Source organism: Morus notabilis, unplaced genomic scaffold (genome assembly GCF_000414095.1).
Source record: "Morus notabilis unplaced genomic scaffold, ASM41409v2 Scaffold1499, whole genome shotgun sequence".
Classification (NCBI taxonomy): domain Eukaryota; kingdom Viridiplantae; phylum Streptophyta; class Magnoliopsida; order Rosales; family Moraceae; genus Morus; species Morus notabilis.
This window is the reverse complement of record NW_010360653.1, coordinates 51987-76659: the sequence shown is the minus strand read 5'-3', so window position 1 is coordinate 76659 and position 24673 is coordinate 51987. Positions and strand designations below refer to the sequence as shown.

General features: G+C 34.7%; 1 non-coding gene and 1 pseudogene across 1 annotated transcript; one reads left to right on the top strand and one right to left on the bottom strand.

Moving 5' to 3' along the window:
• Nucleotides 1–211: 211 nt before the first annotated feature.
• The window catches only part of LOC21391612, a 26537-nt pseudogene continuing 2075 nt past the window's right edge, over nt 212–24673 (bottom strand).
• LOC112091375 lies at nt 19523–19629 on the top strand. Its single transcript, XR_002902110.1, has one exon. It is a non-coding gene; the product is annotated as a small nucleolar RNA R71 (small nucleolar RNA).

Sequence of the window (24673 nt, the reverse complement as noted above, 5' to 3'; positions counted from 1 at the left end):
TTTTTTTTTTTTTTTACTTATGTATTTTTCGCCCCCTTTCTTCCTATATTGTTATTCATGTCTATTATAACAATCAATTTGAAGAAAGTAAAGCAAAAGTTTTTGCAAAATCATTCGAGTATTGTGGCAAGAACATAGTTAATTTCTTATTGGTGATCACTATACATAAATATTTGCTTAATCCTTATGGATGGTCACTATTAATATTTGCTTAATCCTTTTCATCATGTATTCCCCAGTGGATGATTCTGTCAATGCTGGACTCGGATTTGTTCAAAGTTGTCTTCCCATCAGAAGTGACTGAATAGTATGGTGAATCCTCTCCAAATTCAACAGGCAATGACTTGTAATGCAAGTTCGGTTCCCAATCTTTCTCTTTGAGCACCTTTAGTATTTCCTTCACCACGACCTTGCTCGCCTCAGCTGTAAAATGTATTCCATATCTACAGAGACAATAACACAATAGTACAGGTAAAAATAGATCGCCCCAACCAATTTTTTAAACGTCCCTTGAATTATGTACCCTAATTCAACATGCTACCTAAATTTTCAACTTGTTCATTACACCCTAAAGTGTGTAAAGTGGTTCAAACACCTTTTAAATTAATATAATATCATAAATGTCCTTAAACTATTAATGTTATGTCAAGTTAACAAAAAAAAAAATCAATAATATTTTAGGAAGGAAGTTGATTTAAAATGAATAGTTTAGTGATATTTATAAAATCATAAGTAGTGTCCGGTCATCATTTTGTTAATGTTATAAATTAAAGGGATATTTTAAAGTAGGATATATAGTTTAGCGTTCGAAATGATGAATTGAGGTACAAAATTCAGGAGCATTTGTAAAATTAATCCTTTTTTTTTAAGTTAAAACTATATGGGAAAAAGTGAACTCACACAAAGCAAGTGGTGCGCCAATCTTTTCTTTTCTGAATTGCAGTCCACAGATTAATTGCCTTGCTATTCATCTCTTTACAGAGCTCTAAGCAAGCTTCTGAATATTCTCGGCACAACTCATTTGATCAGGCCAAAGCTCCCAAGTTGTCGCTATTATTTTGTTTAGAAAAAGTGAGAGATATAGAATTGGCAGACATGAGATCTAGCAATTGGAACTTGAAAATAGAGAGACAAATTTCTCGAATTTGATCTTCATTGATTGGAGGAGCGGTGAGAAAGATTATGCGGGTCTTCTCTGAAAGACCCTGCAGAATACAGAAAAGTCATGCGTTATACATGAACACAATGGCTAATAGCACTGTTAAAAGAGTAATTTATCTCTTTGGTCCCCCGAACCTTTTTACTTAGCAAATTACTTCTTGAATTTCGACTTTTTTTGGAAGTTTTATTTCTGAACTTGAACAGAAACAATCACCTCCCAAGCGCATAATCACAGAAAGTTCTACAGAAATAGCTATATTAATTGTAACATGTTCTCCTCAATATTCCTAAAAACCCTTACAAACTAGAACATTTTGCATTTAAAGTAACATTTTCAATAAAACTTCTTGTTACCATGCAAATTTGACAGATTCTCATTAAGAACCACCAGATTGGAACCTTGCATTAGTAGTAGGACGTCGTTCCTGAACCCCACCACAAAATTCTCAAAAATTGTTCATATGACTAGTTTCAAAGAATTTGTACCTTGAGATGAATAGCAATTTTTCTCATATTTTCAACATATTCAGGAAGTGGCACATGTTGGCCTAGGCCAGATGGATGAGGCTTTACCGAATCATTGCCTCCAAAGTAGACTATAACCAAAGTAGGTTGAACAGCAGCATCCTAAAGTTTGAGGATACAACTATATATCAGCATCAAACGACAACCAAGTAGCGAAAAGGATGAGTCAAAAAGTACTTTTTTTTAGAAGCTTATCATGTATGGTTTCTAATACCTTTGGAAAAACTTGATCTAAAACCTGAAGAGCACGCCTTGAGTTCCAACCGGAATATCCTCGTAACACTATGTCAGCCTATGCCCAACAAATATATCAGTGATCAGTGGAAATATATCAATATTATTACTCTTCTTTTATGTCCTGAAAACTTTTTACATATAAAACTCTCCTGCAATTTGATTATGAAAGGCGTGGAAAAAAAGTGAAACAAAAGTCAGATACCTGGGACTAAAACACTAGCCAACTTTAATTTACAATGATAATCTTTTTGCATATATACTTTTGCCCCTTTCGAATGTACTTAGCTTCTTATATACCAGAAATATGTGATTTCTTCATATATTATGTTCAGTGTTAGCATACATTTGCAAAGATCTATGATGATTACATTGTTGTTCCCTTTTCACCTTGTACTATATATATTTATTTTTTTAAAAGAAACCCTCTTGCTAGTATTAGCAGAAAAAACTTATCAAGTCTTGAGAATACGCTTTCAGTCGAAAGTCGATAGATAGCTACATTGATAAAGATAATTAATGTGCTCAAAATTGGCTGCTTTTACTTAGAAAGAAAACGAAAAGGAATTAGCTGATCAATAAAATATACAACGACGATCAACGGTATTCTCATGGCACATAGACCAAGAGAAAATTTACAAATGAAGATGATGGGAAAAAAAAAAAAAACCATAGACAACAAGCCCAAATTACACGAATAATATAATGATTAAAAAATAAGAAGAAGATGAAAGATTCCACCAATAGAAATCTGGTATTTAACGATCGTTAACAACTGTCGTTAAAAGATTAGACGACAGTTAGGAGAACAACAAAACCTAAACATCTATAATACTCAAACCCATAAAATCTAAGCTATTTTCTTCTTTTTCTTATTAAATTTCACAAAAAAATGAGAAAAATAATAAAATTTACTTGATGTTCTGCGCAGATTTGTGGTCCTTTCTTGATTTATGGAGAAAACGGCGACGAACGGAAGGAGAATGGTAGCGAACGGAAGGAAGAAGGGATCTATTTGGGGTGGCGGCGCTAGTTAGGCGGAGAGATTGGCAGAATAACTTAGTGTGCGGGTGATTTGATTTTCGAGTGAATTTTCACGAAATGAAGTTTTTCTGGATTAAAAATTAGATTTAATGACAATTTTATGAAAAACCGTTGTTAAAGATACTAGTATTAGATGACGGTTTTTTGAATCAACGAAAAACCGTCGTCTATAGTTGGCACGTCAACCACCGGGTTTTTGATGGCACATTTGACGACGGTTTCGTATAAAACCGTCATATAATGAGAGTGCGTCAGTCGACAATTTTTTGTAGTGTCCATTGTAATTGTAAAAATTTCTTAACACAAATTCCTTTTAACAAGTTAGATGTATCATCGTTAGTACGTATAAGAGGAAAATTTAAAAGTACTAAAAGTCGGTTTCATTTGAAGCAGAACAAATTTTCAATCAACTACTCAGAATGATTATAGTTTACCAACTTCAGGTTTACTTTTACCAGGTCAAACTTTCTTTTGGCTTTAACGTAGATACCACGTGAATAGCACTTTCAATTGTAGGATAAGAATATTTAAAAGAAAGAATCCACCATGACCAGCACTTTACTGAAAATTATATTTATGTGTGCGCCACCTATTTAATTCCATGGAATCTTTCTTCCTTTTCGCTTGTTGGCTGATAGTAGAAAAGGATTTTAGATTTTCCAACACAGAAGAATTTATTTTAAAGACCAGATTTTCGGATAAATTTCAACTTTGGCCCCACCTTGTTTACTTTCTGACCTAATTGCATGGCCTTTTCAACATTGACTGTCTCTTATTCCACTTTCAGCCAAGCCATGGAAAATTATTAAACCCAACCAACCAAACCAATTAGGATATGTAACAGTGACATTTTAAAATAATATTGTAACAATGATGATATGAAACAACTGGATACAAGAACCTGTCAAAGAAATACAACTATATCGTAATAAATTAGTACACACTTCCAAATTCTACTTTAAATTCCCAAGGAGAACCTACCAATTACTAGTCAGTACCACATAACTACTAACAACTTAGTAGCGAACTACTTTTCCAGCATTAGATGTGTGTTAGTATTTCGAGTTTTGACAAATAACTTAACATATAATATTTTCGTTGATGTTAAACATACCCAGTAATTATAATTTAAATACATGTATCCGAGGCTTTTTTAGATATATAGATGAGTTTTCAATAATATTTACGTTTTTATCCATCAAATATAAAAATGTAAAGATGTGGTGTGGTAAAAATCTAATCTCATTAATTACCAGATATTTTTCAATTAACTAATTAATTTATTACAATGGTCTAATTTAAAATAGTAATACCCACTAATAAATAAATATTATTTAGAGGAACCAATTAAACCACACCCCCAATATATATATATATATATATATATATATCTTCTCTAGTCATGTGGACTAATAAATAAATTTTATTTATAGTTCATTGCTACTATCCAGCATCACCAGCACTTTGCTGAAAATTGTATTTATGTGTGCCCCACCTATTTAATTCCATGGAATCTTTCCTCCTTTTCGCTTGTTGGCTGACAGTAGAAAAGGATTTTGGATTTTCCAGCATAGAAGAATTTATTCTAAAGACCAGATTTTTGGATAAATTCCAACTTTGGCCCCACCTTGTTTACTTTCTGACCTAATTGCATGGCCTTTTCATCCTTTACTGTCTCTTATACCACTTTCAGCCAAGCCATGGAAAATTATTAAACCCAACCAACTAAACCAATTAGGATATGTAACGGTGACATTTTAAAAAAATATTATAACAATGATGATATGAAACTACTGGATACAAGAACCTGTCAAAGAAATACAACTATATCGTAATAAATTAGTACGCACTTCCAAATTCTACTTTAGATTCCCTAGGTGTACCTTCCAATTACCAGTCAGTACCACATAACTACTAACAACTTAGCAGCGAACTACTTTTTCAGCATTAGATGTGTGTTAGTATTTCGAGTTTTGATAAAGAACTTAACGTATAATATTTCAGTTGATGATAAACATACCCAGTAATTATAATTAAATACATGTATCTGAGGCTTTTTTTTATATATAGACGAGTTTTCAATAATATTTACATTTTTCTCCATCAAATATAAAAATGTAAAGATATGGTGTGGTAAAAATCTAATCTCATTAATTACCAGATATTTTTTAATTAACTAATTAATTTATTACAACGGTCTAATTTAAAATAGTAATACCGACTAATAAATAAATATTATTTAGAGGAACCAATTAAACCACGCCCCCTATATATATATATATCTTCCCTAGTCATGTGGACCTATAAATAAATTTTATTTACAGTTCATTGCTACTATCCAGCATCACCAGCACTTTGTTGAAAATTATATTGATGTGTGCGCCACCTATTCAATTCTGTGGCATCTTTCCTCCTTTTCGCTTGTTGGCTGACAGTAGGAAAGGATTTTGGATTTTCCAGCACAGAAGAATTTATTCTAAAGACCAGATTTTTGGATAAATTTCAAATTTGGCCCCACCTTGTTTACCTTCTGACCTAATTGCATGGCCTTTTCATCCTTTACTGTCTCTTATACCACTTTCAGCCAAGCCATGGAAAATTTTTAAACCCAACCAACCAAACCAATTAGGATATGTAACGGTGATATTTTAAAATAATATTGTAACAATGATGATATGAAACTACTGGATACAAGAACCTGTCAAAGAAATACAACTATATCGTAATAAATTAGTACACACTTCCAAATTCTACTTTAAATTCCCAAGGAGAACCTACCAATTAGTAGTCAGTACCACATAACTACTAACAACTTAGTAGCGAACTACTTTTCCACCATGAGATGTGTGTTAGTATTTCGAGTTTTGACAAATAACTTAACAGATAATATTTTAGTTGATGTTAAACATACCCAGTAATTATAATTTACATACATGTATCCGAGGCTTTTTTAGATATATAGACGAATTTTCAATAATATTTACGTTTTTATCCATCAAATATAAAAATGTAAAGATGTGGTGTGGTAAAAATCTATTCTCATTAATTACCAGATATTTTTATATAGTTCATTGCTACTATCCAGCATCACCAGCACTTTGCTGAAAATTATATTGATGTGTGCGCCACCTATTTAATTCTGTGGCATCTTTCCTCCTTTTCGCTTGTTGGCTAATAGTAGATTTTGGATTTTCTAGAGAATTTATTCTAAAGACCAGATTTTCAGATTAATTCCAACATTGGACCCACCTTGTTAACTTTCTGACCTAATTGTATGGCCTTTTCATCCTTTACTATCTCTTATACCACTTTAAACCAAACCATGGAAAATTATTAAACCCTACCAACCAAACCAATTAGGATATGTAACGGTGACATTTTAAAATAATATTGTAAAAATGATGATATGAAACTACCGGATACAAGAAACTGTCAAAGAAATACTATTATATCATAATAAATTAGTACGCACTTCCAAACTCTACTTTAAATTCCCAAGGAGAACCTTCCAATTACCAATCAGTACCACATAACTACTAACAACTTAGCAGTGAACTACTTTTCCAGCATCAGATGTGTGTTAGTATTTCGAGTTTTGACAAATAACTTAACGTATATTATTTCAGTTGATGCTACACATACCCAGTAATTATAATTTAAATACATGTGTACGAGGCTTTTTTTGATATATAGACAAGTTTTCAATAATATTTACGTTTTTATCCATCAAATATAAAAATGTAAAGATGTGGTGTGGTAAAAATTTAATCTCATTAATTAACTAATTAATTTATTACAACGGTCTAATTTAAAATAGTACTACCCACTGATAAATAAATATTATTTAGAGGAACCAATTTAACCACGCCCACTATATATATATATATATATATATATATCTTCCCTAGTCATGTGGACCTATAAATAAATTTTTACTTATAGTTCATTGCTACTATCCAGCATCACCAGCACTTTGCTAAAAATTATCTTAATGTGTGCGCCACCTATTTATTTCTGTGGCATCTTTCCTCCTTTTCGCTTGTTGGCTGACAGTAGAAAAGGATTTTGGATTTTCTAGCACAGAAGAATTTATTCTAAAGCCCAGATTTTCGGATAAATTCTAACTTTGGCCCCACCTTGTTTACTTTCTGACCTATTTGCATGGCCTTTTTCATCCTTTACTGTCTCTTACACCACTTTCAACGAAACCATGGAAAATTAATAAACCCTACCAACCAAACCAATTAGGATATGTAACGGTGACATTTTAAAATAATATTGTAACAATGATGTTATGAAACTACCGGATACAAGAAACTGTCAAAGAAATACAACTATATCGAAATAAATTAGTACGCACTTCCAAATTCTACTTTAAATTCCCAACGAGATCCTTCCAATTACCAGTCAGTACCACATAACTACTAACAACTTAGCAGCGAACTACTTTTTCAGCATTAGATACGTGTTAGTATTTCGAGTTTTGACAAATAACTTAACGTATATTATTTCAGTTGATGCTACACATACCCAGTAATTATAATTTAAATACATGTATCCGAGGATTTTTTTGATATATAGACGAGTTTTTAATAATATTTACGTTTTTATACATCAAATATAAAAATGTAAAGATGTGGTGTGGTAAAAATCTAATCTCATTAATTACCATATATTTTTTAATTAACTAATTAATTTATTACAACGGTCTGATTTAAAATAGTAATACCCACTGATAAATAAATATTATTTAGAGGAACCAATTTAACCACGCCCCCTATATATATATATATATATATATATATATATATCTTCCCTAGTCATGTGGACCTATAAATAAATTTTATTTATAGTTCATTGCTACTATCCAGCATCACCAGCACTTTGCTGAAAATTATCTTGATGTGTGCGCCACCTATTTAATTATGTGGCATCTTTCCTCTTTTTCGCTTGTTGGCTGACAGTAGAAAAGGATTTTAGATTTTCCCGCACAGAAGAATTTATTCTAAAGACTAGATTTTCGGATAAAATCTAACTTTGGCCCCACCGTGTTTACTTTCTGACCTAATTGCATGGCCTTTCCATCCTTTACTGTCTCTTATACCACTTTCAACCAAACCATGGAAAATTATCTAACCCTACCAACCAAACCAATTAGGATATGTAACGGTGACATTTTAAAATAATATTGTAACAATGATGATATGAAACTACCGGATACAAGAATCTGTCAAAGAAATACAACTATATCGTAATAAATTAGTACGGACTTCCTAATTCTACTTTAAATTCCCAAGCAATACCTTCCAATTACCAGTCAGTACCACATAACTACTAACAACTTAGCAGCGAACTACTTTCCGGCATTAGATGTGTGTTTGTATTTCGAGTTTTGACAAATAACTTAACGTATAATATTTCAGTTGATGCTAAACATACCCAGTAATTATAATTAAATACATGTATCCGAGGCTTTTTTGATATATAGACGAGTTTTCAATAATATTTACGTTTTTATCCATCGAATATAAAAATGTAAAGATGTGGTGTGGTAAAAATCTAATCTCATTAATTATCAGATATTTTCTAATTAACTAATTAATTTATTACAACGATCTGATTTAAAATAGTAATACCCACTAATAAATAAATATTATTTAGATGAACCAATTAGACCACGCCTCATATATATATATATGTATATATATATATATGTATATATATATATGTATATATATATATATATCTTTCCTAGTCAGGTGAACCTATAAATAAATTTTATTTATAGTTCATTGCTACTATCCACCATGACCAGCACTTTGCTAAAAATTATATTTATGTGTGCCCCACCTATTTAATTCCATGGAATCTTTCCTCCTTTTCGCTTGTGGGCTGACAGTAGAAAAGGATTTTGGATTTTCCAGAGAATTTATTCTAAAGACCAGATTTTCTGATAAATTCCAACTTTGGCCCCACCTTGTTTACTTTCTGACCTAATTGCATGGCCTTTTCATCCTTTACTGTCTCTCATACCACTTTTAACCAAACCATGGAAAATTATTAGACCCTACCAACCAAACCAATTAGGATATGTAACGGTGACATTTTAAAAGAATATTGTAACAATGATGATGTTAAACTACCAGATACAAGAAACTGTCAAAGAAATACAACTATATCGTAATAAATTAGTGCGCACTTCCAAATTCTACTTCAAATTCCCAAGGAGTACCTTCCAATTACCAGTCAGTACCACATAACTACTAACAACTTAGCAGCGAACTACTTTTCCAGCATCAGATGTGTGTTAGTATTTCGAGTTTTGACAAATAACTTAACGTATAATATTTCAGTTGATGATAAACATACCCAGTAATTATAATTAAATACATATATCCGAGGCTTTTTTTGATATATAGACGAGCTTTCAATAATATTTACGTTTTTATCCATCAAATATAAAAATGTAAAGATGTGGTGTGGTAAAAATCTAATCTCATTAATTACCAGATATTTTTTAATTAACTAATTAATTTATTACAACAGTCCGATTTAAAATAGTAATACCCAATAATAAATAAACATTATTTAGAGGAACCAATTAAACCACGCCCCATATATATATATATATACATATATAAATATGTGTGTATATATATATCTTCCCTAGTCATGTGGACCTATAAATAAATTTTATTTATAGTTCATTGCTTCTATCCACCATGACCAGCATTTTGCTGAAAATTATATTTATGTGTGCCCCACCTATTTAATTCCATGGAATCCTTCCTCCTTTCCGCTTGTTGGCTGACAGTAGAAAAGGATTTTGGATTTTCCAGCATAGAAGAATTTATTCTAAAGACCAGATTTTCCGATAAATTCCAACTTTGGCCCCACCTTGTTCACTTTCTGACCTAATTGCATGGCATCTTCATCCTTTACTGTCTCTTATACCACTTTCAACCAAACCATGGAAAATTATTAAACCCTACCAACCAAACCAATTAGGATATGTAACGATGACATTTTAAAATAATATTGTAAAAATGATGATATGAAACTACCGGATACAAGAAACTGTCAAAGAAATACTACTATATCATATTAAATTAGTACGCACTTCCAAATTCTACTTTAAATTCCCAAGGAGAAACTTCCAATTACCAGTCAGTACCACATAACTACTAACAACTTAGCAGTGAACCACTTTTCCAGCATTAGATGTGTGTTTGTATTTCGAGTTTTCACAAATAACTTAACGTATAATATTTCAGTTGATGCTAAACATACCCAGTAATTATAATTAAATACATGTATCCGAGACTTTTTTTGATATAGAGACGAGTTTTCAATAATATTTACGTTTTTATCCATCAAATATAAAAATGTAAAGATGTGGTGAGGTAAAAATCTAATCTCATTAATTACCAGATATTTTTTAATTAACTAATTAATTTCTTACAGCGGTCTGATTTAAAATAGTAATACCCACCAATAAATAAATATTATTTAGAGGAACCAATTAAACCACGCCCCATATATATATATATATACATATATATATATATATATATGTATATATATATCTTCCCTAGTCATGTGGACCTATAAATAAATTTTATTTATAGTTCATTGCTACTATCCACCATGACCAGCGCTTTGCTGAAAATTATATTTATGTGTGCCCCACCTATTTAATTCCATGGAATCTTTCCTCCTTTTCGCTTGTTGGCTGACAGTAGAAAAGGATTTTGGATTTTCCAGCACAGAAGAATTTATTCTAAAGACCAGATTTTCGGATAAATTCCAACTTTGGCCCCACCTTATTTACTTTCTGACCTAATTGTATGGCCTTTTCTTCCTTTACTGTCTCTTATACCACTTTCAACCAAACTATGGAAAATTTTTAAACCCTACAAACCAAACCAATTAGGATATGTAACGGTGACATTTTATAATAATATTGTAACAAAGATGATATGAAACTACCGGATACAAGAAACTGTCAAAGAAATACAACTATATCATAATAAATTAGTACGTACTTCCAAATTCTACTTTAAATTCCCAAGGAGAACCTTCCAATTACCAGTCAGTACCAACTACTAACAACTTTGCATCGAACAACTTTTCCAGCATTAGATGTGTGTTAGTATTTCGAGTTTTGTCAAATAACATAACGTATAATATTTCAGTTGATGCTAAACATACCCAGTAATTATAATTAAATACATGTATCCGAGGCTTTTTTTGATATATAGACGAGTTTTCAATAATATTTACGTTTTTATCCATCAAATATAAAAATGTAAAGATGTGGTGTGGTAAAAATCTAATCTCACTAATTACCATATATTTTTTAATTAACTAACTAATTTATTGCAACGGTCAGATTTAAAATAGTAATACCCACTAATAAATAAATATTATTTAGTGGAACCAATTAAACCTCGTCCCATATATATATATATATATATATATATATATATATATATCTTCCCTAGTCATGTGGACCTATAAATAAATTTTATTTATAGTTCATTGCTACTAACCACCATGACCAGCACTTTGCTGAAAATTATATTTATGTGTGCCCCACCTATTTAATTCTATGGAATCTTTCCTCCTTTTCGCTTGTTGGCTTACAGTAGAAACGTATTTTGCATTTTCCAGCATAGAAGAATTTATTCTAAAGACCAGATTTTCGGATTAATTCCAACTTTGGCCCCACCTTGTGTACTTTCTGACCTAATTGCATGGCCTTTTCATCCTTTACTGTCTCTTATACCACTTTCAACCAAACCATGGAAAATTATTAAACCCTACCAACAAACCAATTAGGATATGTAACGGTGACATTTTAAAATAAAATTGTAACAATGATGATATGAAACTACCGGATACAAGAAACTGTCAAAGAAATACAACTATATCAAAATAAATTAGGACGCACTTCCAAATTCTACTTTAAATTCCCAAGGAGAACGTTCCAATTACCAGCCAGTACCAAATAACTACTAACAACTTAGCAGCGAACTACTTTTCCAGCATTAGATGTGTGTTAGTAGTTCAAGTTTTGACAAATAACTTAACGTATAATATTTCAGTTGATGCTAAACATACCCAATAATTATAATTAAATACATGTATCTGAGGCTTTTTTTGATATATAGACGAGCTTTCAATAATATTTACGTTTTTATCCATCAAATATAAAAATGTAAAGATGTGGTGTGGTAAAAATCTAATCTCATTAATTATCATATATTTTTTATAAATTTTATTTATAGTTCATTGCTACTATCCACCATGACCAGCACTTTTTTGAAAATTGTATTTATGCGTGCCCCACCTATTTAATTCCATGGAATCTTTCCTCCTTTTCGCTTGTTGGCTGACAGTAGAAAAGGATTTTGGATTTTCCAGCACAGAAGAATTTATTCTAAAGACCAGATTTTCGGATAAATTCCAACTTTGGCCCCACGTTGTTTACTTTCTGACCTAATTGCAGGCAATGTTTATATCTCAATCTTACACCAACCTAAGTTGTTCTACCCGCTTCTTGATTTCTTGAACGTTCCCCTCTCAAGTATTAATCCTGACAATCTAAATTTGCCCAATTCAAAATCTCATAAAGCATAGCAATATGTAAATCATAGATTTGGCAGCAATAATTCAAAATAGAACACGAAAGAAACGAAGAGCTTTAATTAAATGCACATTAAAATGTCGAAACAAATATCACAAATAGAGATTCATCTAAACCCTAACAAATAAGAAAATTATCCACACATCATGTGGTTCACAGTCTCAAAATATATTCAAAATCTAGAGAAATACAAGAAGGAAGAAAAGAAAGAACGCTAGGAATTCTTGAAGAACTGCTCCAATTTCAAATCTTCTCCGATTCAGTTTTTCTTCTTTTGCAAACCCTTTTTTCTCTCCCTTTTCTCAGTTTTTAGTCTCTCCTTTTATATCCCACGTCCAGCACGCCTCCCAAGAAGCCAATCACTTTCCATAAAAATCTACACCCCTAACCTAGGGCAAAACGTGTGTTTTTAATAAAATCGGGAGGCGACATATTGCCTAGAAACAGGTGACATATCGCAGCTATCGCTGTTATCTGTGCACCAGAGGCATGTGGCAAATCAGGCGACATATCGCCTTTAGGCAGCGACATATCGCCTGGATGCAGCGACATATCGCCGAATTGGAAGCGACATGTCGCAGCTCTCGTTGTTCCTTCATACAAGTTTGCTCAATTTTGCTCATTTTCAAGCTGCATCGCCATTTGAAGGTGACGTATCGCCTCATTCTCTATCTTTTTTATCCGAAAGGCCTCAAAACTCAGCGATTTCATCCATTACTGCACACTCGAGGGAAAATCATCAAATCCACATAAAAACTTGAGGAAAAACATGCTGAAACTAGCTAAAGGAGTAACGAATGAGTGCATAAATTACACACTCATCACGCCCCCAAACTTGAATGGCTGCTTGTCCTCAAGCAGAGAAACCTAAAATAAAACACAAAATGGGAAATGGACAAATGAACACAAAATGACACAACCTAAAATGACAAACTAAAAACAAAACAAAAGAAATAGAAATGAACCGACTGAGAGTGTAAACATAGAGCTCAGGCATATAATCTCAAGTTGCCAAACACCTCTGCACCCAATCAACATGTGAATCTGGAAAATGACTAGAATTTCAACCCACCAATACTCAACTTCTGACACTGTCATCTCTGTGTAAGTGTGTGGAAATCATCTCTACAAAACCTAAACACAAATGTGACTTATGTGTATCAAGACAAATCGCAAGATAAACATGAAAAACAGAACGACCATAGGCTCACCCGTTTGACTCATCTCCACTAATGTAGGTCAAATGTCATGAAGATCAAGAGGACTTTCTCGGCTTGTAACGTTAGGCTAGGGTTAAGGATAGATGAGAATCAGAAAAAGAAAAGCAAACTCACCCTAGACAAGCACGATGGTGATAATAGACTCCTCGTTCACCGAACAAAAACCAATGCCTTTTTACTTCTAGATTCGCCTCTTCTCCCACGAATGTAACGTCCACAAACACCATCCCCCGCTAAGATTTTTTTTTTTTTTAACTTACTACAACCTGCGTCTCTACCACAGAAGAATTTCTCACGTTGAAAAACCAAGTCCCACACACAACAGTCTATTAGGCATTTTATCGAACATGTAATGTGCATAAACTGAAATTTCCAAGCCTAATTCTCAAAGTTCATCAACATCCCTAGGAATACTACCATTTTGCATCAAGAACAATGCGTACCTTGGTCAGATTTTGTTGGAGCCCTAGAACCCTTGGAACGCGTTGGAAAATTCTTCCAATTTGCTGCAGAAATTCTAGTGATGTGGCTTGACAGTGGTTGCCGGATATTTACAATGGTGGCCGGATTTTTAGGAGGAGTGGTGGTGGTTGGAAGGGGAGAGAACGAGTGAGGGAGAGTGATGGAGAGAGACGAGGGAGAGTGTTGGAGAGAGATGAGGGAGAGTGATGGAGAAAGACGAGGGAGAGTGATGGAGAGTGAGAGACGAAGGAGGAAAATGGAGAATGAGGTGTTCGAATAACTTAAGTATTCAAGTTTTTTTTTTTCGAAATCCATCAAGCGATATATCGCCTACTTAGAGGCGACATATCGCCTCTCGCTCTATCCCAATCTCCTGTTTTGCATCTTTTTTTTTTCATCTTCCTTTAGGCGATATATCGCATATTTACAGGCGACATATCGCCTGTCGTTCTGTCCCCCTTTCCTGTTTTGCTTCTTCCAAACCTTTTTTTTTCTTTTTTTTTTTTTGCAATGAAACCCATTTGACACAGAATCAAAGAAAAATCATATGTGGGTTGCCTCCCACGAACCGCTACGTTTAAAGTCCTTAGCTAGACATAGTACCTCCTACTTCAGATGTCCTCGACGAGCTTAAGACTCGCAATCTTCTCCACTTCGCCTCTAAAATAATGTTTAAGGCGTTGTCCATTCACTTTGAAGGCAGGTTCATCTCCTCTTTGTATCTCAACAGCGCCAAATGGAAAGACTTTCGTAACCGTGAATGGACCGGACCATTGAGATTTGAGCTTTTCGGGAAAAAGTTTAAGGCGAGAGTTGAATAGAAGTACCTTCTCTCCCGGAATGAAGTCACAGTGGAGGATCCTCTTGTCATGCCATTGCTTCGTGCGCTCCTTGTAAATCCTCCCATTCTCATACGCCTCATTACGAATCTCCTCAAATTCATTGAGTTAAAGAAGTCTATTTTTCTCGAGGCCTTCAAATCAAAGTTGAGCTTCTTAATGGGCCAATGCGCCCGGTGTTCAAGCTCGAATGATAGATGACACGCCTTCCCAAACACCAACCTGTATGGGGACACGCCGATAGGTGTCTTGAACGCCGTCCTATATGCCCATAGAGCTTCGTCAAGCTTGTTTGACCAATCCTTCCGATTTGATTGCACAGTCTTCTCCAAGATAAGCTTGATCTCCCGGTTGGAAATTTCCACTTGTCCATTGGATTGAGGATGGTAAGAAAGGGCCATCTTGTGCCGGACTCCATACTTGGCCATGAGCGCATCAAACACCTTGTTGGCGAAGTGAGTGCCCTCGTCACTAAGTATAGCTCTAGGTGTGCCAAAACTTGAGAAAATGTTCTTTTGAATAAACTTGACAACCACTCGAGCATCATTTGTGGGAGTTGCAATAGCTTCAACCCATTTAGTCACATAGTCAACTGCCAAAAGGATATAGAGATTACCAAATGAAGGCGGGAATGGTCCCATCAAGTTGATCCCCCACACGTCAAATATCTCAACCTCCAATATATTGGTGAGGGGTAGCTCATGTCACCTCGAAATGTTGCATACACATTGGCACCGGTCACAATTCTTAACGAATTCATGATAATCCCGGTGCAAAGTAGGCCAATAGATCCCGCTCTCAAGAATCTTAGCGGCGGTCCATGCAACTCCAAAATGCCCACCGACGAGAGATGAATGGCAATGAAATAAGATATCCGGGGTTTCCTTTTCCGGCACACACCTCCGAATGACTTGATCGGCGCATCGTTTGAAAAGAATGGGGTCATCCCAAATGTAGTGCTTCACATCATGCATGAACTTGTTCTTTTGTTGAGAGGTTAAACCCTGTGGCAAAGCTTTACATGCAAGATAATTGACAAGATCAGCATACCACGGGAGCTTTACCTCAACTGTAAACAATTGCTCATCCGGGAATGACTCTAGAATGGACGAAGCTCCTTGTTCTTCAACAACCCCTTCAAGGCGAGATAGATGGTCAGCTACCACATTTTCAACGCCTCGCTTATCCCGGATCTCCAAATCGAACTCTTATGGCAATAAGACCCATCTAATCAATCGGGGTTTCGCATTTTTCTTCTCGAACAAGTACCGGATGGCTGCATGATCCGTAAATACAATAACCTTGGACCTAATGTTGTAAGGCCGGAACTTGTCGCATGAGTATACCACTGCCAACATCTCATTCTCGGTTGTTGTGTAATTCTCTTGGGCCTCATTAAGAGTACGTCTGGAATAGTGAATTGCCCGAAAAACTTTTTCCTTCCGTTGGCCAAGTATGGCTCCAATAGCATAGTCACTAGCATCGCACATGATCTCGAAAGGTTCACTCCAATCGGGGACGATGAGGATGGGGGCCACTATGAGCTTTTCCTTAAGCATATTGAAGGCTGTGAGGCAAGAGTCATCAAAAAGAAATGCCACGTCCTTTTCCAATAAGTTGCAAAGTGGCTTGGCGATCTAAGAGAAATCTTTAATGAATCACCGGTAAAATCCCGCATGGCCGAGAAAGCTTCGAATTCCATTCACATTTGTTAGTGGTGGTAAATTCTCAATTGTGGAAATCTTGGCTCGATCCACCTCCAAACCTAGCGATGAAACTCAGTGACCAAGGACAATCCCCTCCTTCACCATGAAGTGGCACTTCTCCTAATTGAGCACAAGCTTTGTCTCTACACATCTTTGAAGCACCAACCCAAGATTATGCAAACAAGAATCAAAAGATGAACCAAAGACTGAGAAGTCATCCATAAATACGTCCATAATATTCTCCACCATGTCGACAAAGATGGCCATCATGCATCGTTGGAAGGTAGCCGGTGCATTGCACAACCCGAAAGGCATCCAGCGAAAGGTGAATGTACCATATGGACAAGTGAATATGGTCTTCTCCTGGTCCTCCGGGGCAATGGCAATTTGGTTATAGCCCGAATAGCCATCAAGGAAGCAATAGTACTCGTGCCCCGCCAATTGATCTAACATTTGATCAATGAAGGGCAAAGGAAAATGGTCTTTCTGGGTGGCCTTGTTGAGTTTCCTATAATCAATACAAACTCGCCACCCTGTTACCGTGCGAGTTAGAATGAGCTCATTTTTCTCATTCTTAACTACCGTCATGCCACCCTTCTTCGGCACCACTTGCACCGGACTAACCCATGAACTATCAGAAATGGCATATATAATACCGGCATTTAATAGCTTCAAAACCTCCGCTCTCACAACCTCCTTCATTGCAGGATTAAGTTTCTGTTGGTGTTCAATAGAAGGCTTGTTGGAGTCCTCTATGAGGATCTTGTGCATACAAATGGCCGGACTAATACACTTAATATCAGAAATTGACCAAGCAAAAGCAGATGAGTACCTTTTCAGCACGATCAATTTTCGCTCGTCCTCCTCGCTCAAAGATGCCGATATGATGACCGACTTAGTAGAGTCATCTCCCAAGAATACGTAGCAAAGATGGTCGGTCAATTGCTTCAAAACTAGCCCGTCACTAGTGGTGGCTTTCAATTCTGAGCCTTTATAAGGTGTGGGTACCTTAAGTACATCCTCTTGAACGGTGTTGAAAGACATCTCTCCAAAGGGTCCTTATAAATAATGGTTTGAAAGAAATTCTTATAGCACGGGGCCACCACATCCACCCAGTTATAACTTGGTCGCTCTTCTGAAAATTTCATGGCGTTACTAATGTTGAACTTTACCTTTTCGCCGTTCACCCGGAGTGTCAAGTTACCATCATGGACATCAATTAAAGCCTTCCCAGTAGCAAGAAAAGGTCGGCCCATAATAATAGAAATTTCCTGGTCCTCCTCCATATCTAACACCACAAAGTCAACTGGAAAAATGAATTTATCAATAATACCTTTAGGGTAGGTGAGAGAACGGTCCGCCAATTGTAGTGAGATAGTGGTAGGTGTGATCTCTCCAAGGTCAAGCTTCCGGAAGATAGAGAGAGGCATGAGATTGATGCTAGCCCCGAGATCACACAAGGCCTTCTCAATGTGAAGTTCTCCTATGATGCATGGGATTGTAAAACTACCCGGATCCTTCAATTTCTACGGTAGTTGTCTCTTTATGATAGCGCTACATTCTTCCGTAAGCTTCAATGTTTCATAGTCCTTGAGTTTGCGCTTCTTAGACATAACTTCCTTCATGAATTTGGCATAGTTTGGCATTTGCTCTAGAGCATCCACAAAGGGGATGTTGATGTGGATCCTCTTGAATATATTGAGAAATTTCTCAAATTGTTCGTCAAGCGCCTTCTTCTGGAACCGTTGAGGGAATGGCAATGGGGGAGTGATACGAGGAGGGTTATCTGGAAAAGTGATCGAACCCGGTCTAACCACCGGTGCTTCCTTCTTGGCCTTCAGATTTTCCTCCTTTGACTTATCCTTACCATCGTCGTTGCTCTTGATAGGCTCCTTATCAACCATGGCGTTTTGAACACTCGGGCCTTCAAGCTCTTTGCCACTCCTCAATGTGATGGCCTTGCACTCATTTGGGTTCTTCTCGGTGTCGCTTGGGAAGGACCTTGATGATTGCCCTTTTATAGCATTAGCCAATTGGCCAACTTGTGTTTCTAGTGCCTTCATAGTGCCTCCCAAATTGGTGCAATGAGTTTCAATGTTGTTGAGACGAGCGTCATGTTGATCAAGACGAGCCTTAGAGTCCACAATATACGTCTTCAAAAGCTCTTCAAGTGATGAGGAAGGCTTTTCCATTGCTGGTTTACTCGACTCCAAAGTTGGTTGTAAAACATTCCGGTTGTTGGCATAAGAGAAATTCTCATGGTTTCTGAGCCCGGGATGATAGTATGTCGGTAAGTTGTTGTTGGGCCTAAAATTGTAGCTATGGTTGATGAAGTGACATTGCTCATCATATGAATCACTGGAGCTCGAAGCTTGTGCCATCTTTACCGCTTCTTGATTACCATTGGCATTGGCTGCGGTAAGTCCCTGGATTTGATTAGTCAAGAGCGCCATTTGAGCCATGAGAGACGTCGTTTGATCCACATCATAAATTCCTGTTGCGATCTTCACAGTGGACCGCTCATTTTGCCATTAACAACTATTCATTGCCATGTCCTCAAAGAGATTGAGTGCATCCCCGGGTGTCTTTGACAAGATGGTTCCACCAGCCGCTGCATCAATATGGGCCTTAGTTTGCCTAGTAAGCCCATTGTAGAAAAGTTGAACTTGGAACCAATCCTCAATACCGTGTTGAGGACACTTGCGGAGCATCTCTTTAAACTGTTCCCATGCCTCATATAATTGTTCATACTCAAACTACCGAAATTGAGTAATCTCGACCCTTAGTTGAGACGTCTTGGAGGGCGGGAAGAATTTGATGAGGAACTTTTGGGCCATGTCCTCCCATGCGGCTACACTCCCTAATGGTAAAGATTGAAGCCATGACCGAGCCCGGTCTCGCAAGGAAAATGGGAAGAGTTTCAAACGGATGATCTCGGCACTCACTCCATTAATCTTCACTATGTCACAAATCTCTAGAAAAGTGGCCAAGTGGATATTGGGATCCTCGTGCGGCAAGCCTCCATATTGGTTCTACTGGACCATGTTGATGAGGGCCGGCTTGAGCTCGAAGTTGTTGGCATTGACTTGTTGTCGTTGGATGCCCGAATAATTCTCGTTCACCACTGGCTTGAAATAATCTCGCAACGTCCGTTGCTGGTCTGCTTGGTTTTGTTCCTCGGCCATGTTTTTAGCCCTAGCTCATCATTCTCTCCTTAAAGCTCGAATAGTTCGTTCAATTTCTGGATCCAAAGGCAAGAGTTCCGAGCCACGTGCTTTTTGCATGCACCTACGAACACAACAAAAGAAAATTAGATAAATAAATACAAATAAAAAAAATTTAGATTAAAACAAGATATTTCTTCACTATAGTAGTCTAATTCTTAGCCGTTCAATCCCCGGCAACGGCGCCAAAAACTTGTTGTAAATAATTTGACTACGCTTGCAAGTGCACAAGTCGTTCAAGTAATAAAGTGGTCTGAAGACCGATATCGTCCCACGAGGATTGACGTTAAGAATGTAAACTAACTATTGTGAATATCATATCTTAACTTTATCTAAGTGATCAAATTTGGATGTGATAAACTCAAAGAAAAACTAAAATAAAGGAAAAACTAAATCAAAAGGAAAGATGACAGTAATGAATAACACGTGCTGAAATTAAAACAGAAAATCAATATAATGAAAATGCTAGGGTCTTGACTTCACTCTATTGCGATTATGTTTCTCCGTAGTAATGTGCCTAACCTAACTCAACGTTCTCAAGAACCTAGAGTGATGTGTATCCTTATACCCTCTCTCGAGTGCCGCATAAAGAATGTGTAGGTGATATCAAGCCTATATCTCTATACAACTATTCATCCCTAAGTCATTAAGTTCCACTCTAGAAACGATTCCTGGAATTCCACTTCTCAATTTCACAACCTAAAATTGTTTCGGTTACCTAGGCAATGTTTATCTCTCGATCTCACACCAACCTAAGTTGTTCTACCTGTTTCTTGATTGCTTGAACGTTCCCCTCTTGAGTATTAATCCTCACAATCTAAATTTGCCCAATTCAAAATCTCATAAAGCATAGCAATATGTAAATCATAGATTTGACAGCAATAATTCAAAATATAACACAAAATAAACGAAGAGCTTTAATTAAATGCACATTAAAACGTCTAAACAAATATCACAAATAGATATTCATCTAAACCCTAACAAATAAGAAAATTAGCCACACATCATGTGGTTCACAGTCTCAAAATAATATTCAAAATCTAGAGAAATACAAGAAGAAAGAGAAGAAAGAACGCTTGGAATTCTTGAAGAACTGCTCCAATTTCAAATCCTCTCCGATTCAGTTTTTCTTCTTTTGCAAACCCTTTTTTTCTCTCCCTTTTCTCAATTTTTAGTCTCTCCTTTTATATCCCACGTCCAGCACGTCTCCCAAGAAGCCAATCACTTTCCATAAAAATCTGTACCCCTAACCTAGGGCAAAACGTGTGTTTTTAATAAAATCGGGAGGCGACATATCGCCTAGAAACAGGTGACATATCGCAGCTCTCGCTGTTATCTGTGCACCAGAGGCAGGCGGTAAATCAGGCGACATATCGCCTGTAGGCAGCGACATATCGCCTGGATGCAGCGACATATTGCCGAATTGGAAGCGACATGTCGCAGCTCTCGCTGTTCCTTCATACAAGTTTGCTCGATTTTGCTTATTTTTGAGCCGCATTGCCATCTGAAGGTGACGTATCGCCTCATTCTCTGTCTCTTTTATCCAAAATGCCTCAAAACTCATCAATTTCATCCATTACTGCACACTCAAGGGAAAATAATCAAATCCACATAAAAACTTGAGGAAATACACGACGAAACTAACTAAACGAGTAACGAATGAGTGCATAAATTATGCACTCATCACATGGCCTTTTCATCCTTTACTGTCTCTTATACCACTTTCAGCCAAGCCATGGAAAATTATTAAACCCTACCAACCAAACCAATTAGGATATGTAACGGTGACATTTTAAAATAATATTGTAACAATGATGATATGAAACTACTGGATACAAGAACCTGTCAAAGAAATACAACTATATCGTAATAAATTAGTACGCACTTCCAAATTCTACTTTAAATTCCCAAGGAGAACCTTCCAATTACCAGTCAGTACCACATAACTACTAACAACTTAGCAGCGAACTACTTTTCCAGCATTAGATGTGTGTTAGTATTTCGAGTTTTGACATATAACTTAACGTATAATATTTCAGGTGATGCTAAACATACCCAGTAATTATAATTAAATACATGTATCCGAGGCTTTTTTAGATATATAGACGAGTTTTCAATAATATTTACGTTTTTATCCATCAAATATAAAAATGTAAAGATGTGGTGTGGTAAAAATCTAATCTCATTAATTACCATATATTTTTTAATTAACTAATTAATTTATTACAACGGTATGATTTAAAATAGTAATACCCACTGATTAATAAATATTATTTAGAGGAACCAATTAAACCACGCCCCCTATATATATATATATATATATATCTTCCCTAATCATGTGGACCTATAAATAAATTTTATTTATAGTTCATTGCTACTATCCGCCTAACCAAACACCCCAATAAGTAAACAAATTAAACTCAAATTAAAAAAGGAAAGTGACTTTTTTATTTTGTTAAATGATGAGAGGATATAATAGATATTAGGAATAACAATCACATCTTAATGGAATTAATTACAAAAATTCACCCTAAATTATTACAACACTTTACCCTTTGATCTTCAAAACGTAACATCCGTCCTCATGAACGATGGAATATTAATAAAAAAAACTCCCTCCATTATGTTCTAAATTGAAATTGACATTTAATTTGTTATTTTTAGGGTATTTTGGTAGTTTTATAGTTTAAAATTTAATTTCAATTTAAACCATTTTAAATATTAAAAAAAACTCATAAAGTTTTGTATTCTACCAAAAAAGATTCATAAAATTTTTAACTTACATTCAATACATTCAATCAATGATGGATGTATCATAATTAAAAATTTAAATTTAAATTTATATTAAATTTTAAATTATAAAATTATTAAAATACCCTAAATAATAAATTAAATATCAATTTCTGCTAAAAAAAATCTAACAGGAGGCTTTTCTTTATTCAGAAAGAATATATATTATGTTTTAAAAATTATAAGTAAAATGTAGAGGTATAATTTAAAAAGAATTTTTGTAATTAATCCTAATTAAAATGGCAGTCTTTAACAACTCCATCGCTACATCCTATACATTTTTTTATGGCCTAGTCACAATTGAAACAAAAATTTTCTATCAAAAGATAAACGTGCCCACCACTAGGGATGGAAAAGTGGAAGCTCTGTGAAAATGTGGATTCCAAAACTTTTGAGCTCAGAAAAGTCAATTCCAGGAATATGTACACCACATGAAAATAGTAATAATAATAATAATAATAATAGTTATTATTATTATTATCATCATCACATTTACAGTGCACAACAACCACACAACTGCAGAGGATTGTAAACCCTAAAAGATAAAGATCAGAAAAAAAAGTACTGCAATATACATATGTGCGCTCCCACTTTAAAAATTCATTTTAAAATAATTTTATTTTTTTATAAAAATAAAAATAAAAATATTTTTAATTTCATACAAAAATTATTTTTAAAAATGTATTTAATAATTTTATTAAAAGATTATTTTTAGTATAAAAAATTTATTAATGTCTTTTTCTGTGTTCGAGAAAGGAAAAAATAAAAATAAAAAATAAAAAACGACTAAAAGTTATTTTACATTTCTCTCTCATTTTACACTAAACTAAAAAATTATTTTTATTTTTGTTTTTTATCTTTATTGTGCCAAATATTGTTTTCATTTTTTTTATCGAAAAATGTGAAAAATAAAAATGGGATTAATTCTAAATACAGTCATTACTTATGCACTTCAAATCGCATACAAAAGAGTTGTTTAGTTCGCCGATTCGAGTTTTTAATTCGAGTTGATATGTGACTTTATGTGAGAACTTTTTACTGTAATAAAAAACTTAAATGTGATTATTTTTTAAAATTTTTTAGTGTAACAAAACTCAAATTTTAAACTACAAAACTCAAATCCTAAACTATAAAATTCAAATTTTAAATTCGAATAAGTGAAATGAACGGGCTTAAAAATTATTTAAGCTCAACGAAATATGATGAACAATACACATTCAAAAACGTCATCCATAAATTATTCATTTTCTTCGTTTTATTCTACCACGAAGCAGAATTCCCTTGTAAGATAAAAGTTATATATATGTACCAAAAATAAAGTAATACCATGGGGATTTCAAAAGAAGAAGAGCAGACATTAGTACCTTACGAGAGTACAAATCAGCAAGACTGAGGTCTCTCTGCTCCTACCATCTCTCTGAAACACAATTATCTCTCTCTGACTTAGAATTTGAATGTGGAAAATACAACGAGCGTCCTTATTATATATCCTCGTGCCCGTCGTCGTCAGAAACCACTATCCCCATACTTTCTCTTTGTTTCTCTCTCTCTCTGAGTTTGAACTTTGAACCTAATAATTGCTATATATTAATAACCGAATTCACAAACGACGTAGCTTTTGTAATGTACTAGTTGAGTTACGTGTTAAAAATAATTTTATAAGTTTATACATATAATTCGCTTAGAGTTAAGTTTATTAATTAGAGCAAGATAAAAGAAATATTTTTAAATAAAAATAAAAGAACAAAACATTTAAAAATAATAAAAATAATAATAAAATTAGAAAAAGTGAAAAAGAAAAAAAAATAAGGGGAAAGAG